The sequence below is a fragment of the Cucurbita pepo genome, chromosome 12 (assembly GCF_057944985.1).
Source record: "Cucurbita pepo subsp. pepo isolate OVF chromosome 12, ASM5794498v1, whole genome shotgun sequence".
Classification (NCBI taxonomy): Eukaryota; Viridiplantae; Streptophyta; class Magnoliopsida; order Cucurbitales; family Cucurbitaceae; genus Cucurbita; species Cucurbita pepo.
The window spans coordinates 5,049,798-5,054,635 of record NC_141809.1 but is presented as its reverse complement, the minus strand read 5'-3'; the positions used below and the strand labels follow the sequence as shown (position 1 = coordinate 5,054,635).

The following is a 4,838-nucleotide window of genomic DNA, read 5'->3' as shown; positions in this document are numbered from 1 at the left end:
TATGTGACATGTAGGTATGTAATAAGATACAAGAATGATGTAACAAATGTGAATGACATATGACCTATAAATAAACTAAGAGCCTACAATTCTAACATCCTTGTTTACCTATTAAAAATAAGGTGCCACTATATGCATGACACTAATGAGGACAGAAATCATCTATTTAAAATATTTCAGAAAAAGGTGACATGGACAACTAATCTAAGAGCTACCAACAAACATTAATGCAACTATTCTAATCCTCGTTCCATGGACTTCATCGCTACGCCATCATCGGTATATAAGTGTCTTACATTATTTGAAAAATAAGGATAGAAAACAGTCACCAAATATTTATTTAATAAAAATTACTTAATATGGATAAGCAACCCAACTAAAAAATAAAATAAAAAAAATCTATTAATCATTTAAATAAAAGTACATATGAATAAAATATTAAAGTTATTAAATAAGATTAAAATATTTACCTCAATCTAAATATCAAAGTCATAATAGAAATAAAAGAAATACAAACAGATTCTAGATCGATCAAAAAAATGAATGCTATAAATTCTTTTTATGTGATTTTGCTGTTTTCTTTTGCATCAACTTTTAATGTCTCTACCTGTTTTGCTCTCCAATCTCGAGTATCACTTTGGAAATGACGATTTTTAATTATAGGGAAGGAAAACCTCTAACAGTCCATTGCAAGTTGAAAGATGATGATTTAGATATATATTGATTATGATGACAAATTTAAATGACACCATCTGATATGAACCAAGAGATATCAATCATACAATATTTTCTTCACATTGATGTCTCTTGGTTCATATCACCATCTTTTTTAATGGATCTCAGTGGATGGAGTTGATGATTTATTTTAAGTTCAACGGTTGATGTAACGACCCTAAATTTCCACATATCTAGAGTCGCCACTAACGTCTCATGCTCATCTCTAATGCAGAATAAAAATCTAAGCATGCTCATCTTTACTAGCGGAAAAATTTAAAACTTCAGAATACGTTAAAACATTGAAAAACACTGCCGGACTTACGTGTTTCAAACATCATGCTGGAGTTCAAAAGACAAAATAAAACGATTACAAATTAATTAATATAAATGAATGAAATGCAAACGCCCTATCCTAACCAAGACTAGGAATTTTAAATATGCAACTATCCTATGCACGCGCCGCAGTCTCTGATCACGATGCCACCGTCAACCGTACATGGGAGCCTTGCCTTTACCTGAAAAACAATATGGCACACGGCCTGAGTATTTCGAAGAAATACTCAGTAAGTGACCCCACTATAGGGGCCATGCTAATGCAAACACATGCAATCATGAATAGGGACCTATCTCTAATCATCTTAGGGGTGGCCTCTAGTCTCGGACAAATTGGATGTGTAGTACTTCCCTACACACGACTCACACGTGCGAGTGTGAGTCCCCAGGGCGCTCGCACACCCCCTGGACCCTCTGGTCAAGCTAATCTGTAGCGACGTCCGGAGGTCAGCGGAACCCCATAGTGTCATGCGCCTCATGAACACCCTCATCTGTGTGCTTTCGCACCTGTGCGCATTCGCGCTCATCATAAGGTGCGCGTCCGCACTCATCATCTCTAGGGGAAGTAGCCCTATGCTTATGAACATACAAAATGCATGAGGTCCCTCTAAATCCATCGTAATGTCTCTTCTGACACAACCCTCTAGTCTCATCTCTTTGTTACTCTAGGTAACGCATATCGTGGATATTTATATTAATATCATTTTCATGCTCTTAGGGTTGTGTCCTACGTCGATCTAACGACATGATGCAATATGGCACTCATCATCATCTAGCATGCTCAATATGGAAAACATCATCATATTAAGGTAAAAATCATGCAATCATCATGCTCATCATAATGCCACAACGTGCGTCAAACATATTAAGCGTCACTCAACAAAATATGTATAAACTGGCACATATCATCAAGCATCATACAATTTATATAGCCTATCCTATAGTAAGGCCACTTACTTGGTTGGCCTCGGCCGAAGTACTCCCTAAATAGCTAAACGTAAGCTCCCGTTCCGTGAGAGCTGCTTCCTACTTCGCTGGGGTTTGTTTCCTATCACACCGTTCACCACTTTCCGTTAGTATTTCACAATTAATTTACCTAATTTAATAAATATGAAATACGGCTCTAAAACGGCCTCGGATACCTTAATCGGGGCCGAAAACAGATCCGGGAGGGTCGAAACAGTGGAAACCGGGCTGAAAACAGGTGAGCCGAGCCGAACAGCCGCTGGAGCCGTCAGAGGAGCCGCCGGAGCGTCACCGGAGGGAGCCCGAGCCGTTTGCGCCGAGCCGAGCCGAGGACTGCCGCGCCGCTGTGTGACACGTGGCAGCAGCAGAGAAAGCCACGTCGGGCGGTAGTGTCGGGTCGAAGCGCAGGTCGCAGTCCGGTTCGGGTCGTGGTTCGGGTCGCGGGCTGTGGAAGGCTACTGGGCCAAGGCTAAACGTTGGGCCTCAGCTTACTGGGCTGGGCCGCAAGTGTTTGGTTTGCAGGCCGGCTCAATTGGACCGTGGGTCTAGTCTGGGTTGGTTCAACTGAACCGTAGCTTCTGGGCCGGTTTGAGGTTTGGGCCGCTGTAGTTGGGCTGGGCCGAAGGCAGAGGCCAAGGGGAGAAACGGGCTGGCTCTCCCGGGTTCTGGGTTCGGGTTGACCCGGATCCGTGGATCTCGTCTTCCTTACCCGACTTTGGCCGATTTTCCGGCGAGTTTTCTCTCTCCTTCCCGCGGCGTTTTCGTTGCCGATTTCGGTCCTCTTCCTTCTCTTTTCCTCTTTGTTCGTCGTCCTTCTTTCCTTTTTGGGAGTTTTGCGGCCTAAAAGCTCCTAAAAGCCATAGATCTAAGAATCGATTAAGAAACCTAACTTTCCGACCTCGGTTACCGACGACGACGCTTACGAAATAACACCAAATGCCCCTGAGTTATTGTGCTTTCGTTAGGGATCTCTCTTACGGTAGTAACAGGTTGTTTGGTGTCGGTTTAAGGGTGGTTTGAGGGCTCGTCGGAGAAACTGAACACTCGCCGACGTTTGTCCGAAATCTCTCTCTCTCTCTCGAAATTTTTCTCTCTTTTCTCCCTTTGTAGGCGTTCTGAAGATGCTGGGCTGAGGGTGGGCGTGCTGTGGCCGTCGTTTCGCGTGGGTTCCGCGAAACACGGCGGTCGCCGGAAGACTCGCGGGTTTTCCGGCGACTGGGTTTTTTTTTTTTTTTTTTTTTTTTTTTCGTTTTCTCGTTTTCATTTATTATTTATATATATATATATATATATATATATATATATATATATATATATATATATATATATATAATATTTTCTTTTTCTTTCTTTCTTTCCCGGGTCGTTACATTATCTACCCCTAAAAAGAACTTTCGTCCTCGAAAGTCTCAAACTCTTGTACCAATTCGGGGTATTTCTCTCTTATCTCGTCCTCACGCTCCCACGTGGCTTCCTCACTGTGGTGATTCCGCCACAGTACCTTAACGAACGCAATACTCCTGTTGCGTAAGGTCTTTACCTCTCTAGCTAAGATTCTTACTGGTTTTTCCTCGTAGCTCAGATCTTCATTGAGTTGGAGTGGTTCGTAGTCTATTACGTGGATAGGGTCCGTAATGTACTTCCTCAGAATCGACACATGAAATACATCATGTACTCCTGAGAGGGCTGGAGGTAAGGCTAACTTATACGCTACTGGACCAACTCGCTCTAGGATCTCGAATGGTCCAATGAATTTAGGACTTAACTTGCCCTTATGTCCGAATCTTAACACACCTTTCATAGGTGCCACCTTGAGGAATACTGGGTCCCCCACCTCAAACTCCAGGCTTTTACGCCTTACATCGGCGTAGCTTTTCTGTCTACTTTGAGCGGTACGCATCCTCGCTCGAATTTTCTGGACAGCCTCATTGGTGAGTCGAACCAACTCGGGTCCTACTAATTCTTTCTCTCCTACCTCGTCCCAACACAGTGGGGACCTACACCGTTTCCCGTACAGGGCCTCAAACGGTGCCATTCCAATAGTTGCTTGGAAACTGTTGTTTTACGAGAATTCCATTAGGTGTAGTTTGGAATCCCAACTTTCCTTAAAATCTAGTACGCAAGCGCGTAGCATGTCCTCTAGAATTTGGTTTAAACGCTCCGTTTGTCCATCTGTTTGAGGGTGAAAGGCGGTACTAAAGTCGAGGCGGGTACCCAGTGCTTTTTGAAGTCCGCGCCAAAACGCTGACGTAAAGCGTGGATCCCGATCCGACACTATAGACACTGGGACTCCATGTAGTCTTACTATTTCTTTCACGTACAGTTGTGCCCAATTGTCAACTGTATATGTAACCTTCCCAGGTAGAAAGTGTGCCGACTTGGTCAACCTATCGACAACTACCCAGATCACTGTATAGCCCTTGGGCGTTTTGGGTAAACCTACTATGAAGTCCATCGCTATGTTTTCCCACTTCCACTCTGGTATGCTTAGGGGCTGTAACAACCCCGCCGTCTTTTGTCTTGGAGCTTTCACTTGTTGACAAACTAAGCACTTGCTCACAAACCCGGCCACATCCCTCTTCATGCTCTTCCACCAAAAGTGTTGTTTTAAATCTTGGTACATCTTAGTACCTCCTGGATGCATCGCAAATGGTGAGTTGTGAGCTTCCATCAGTATTTCCTTCCTTAAATCTTCTATTGCTGGAACACATAAGCGTCCCTGATACAATAGTCCTTCATCTGATGACTTCGAGAATCCATCTACTGGACTTTCGTCTAGCTGTCCTAGGACTTTCTGTAGGTTAGGATCCTCTTGTTGGGAG

At 43.5% G+C, this 4,838-nt stretch overlaps 1 long non-coding RNA gene across 1 annotated transcript; it reads right to left on the bottom strand.

The window, feature by feature from the left end:
• Nucleotides 1-987: 987 nt before the first annotated feature.
• Nucleotides 988-2,284, bottom strand: LOC147789857 (uncharacterized). The gene is made up of 3 exons (XR_015423240.1): nucleotides 2,193-2,284; nucleotides 2,008-2,098; nucleotides 988-1,232 (listed from the first exon to the last, which is right to left on the bottom strand). It is a non-coding gene; the product is annotated as an uncharacterized LOC147789857 (long non-coding RNA).
• Nucleotides 2,285-4,838: the final 2,554 nt, after the last annotated feature.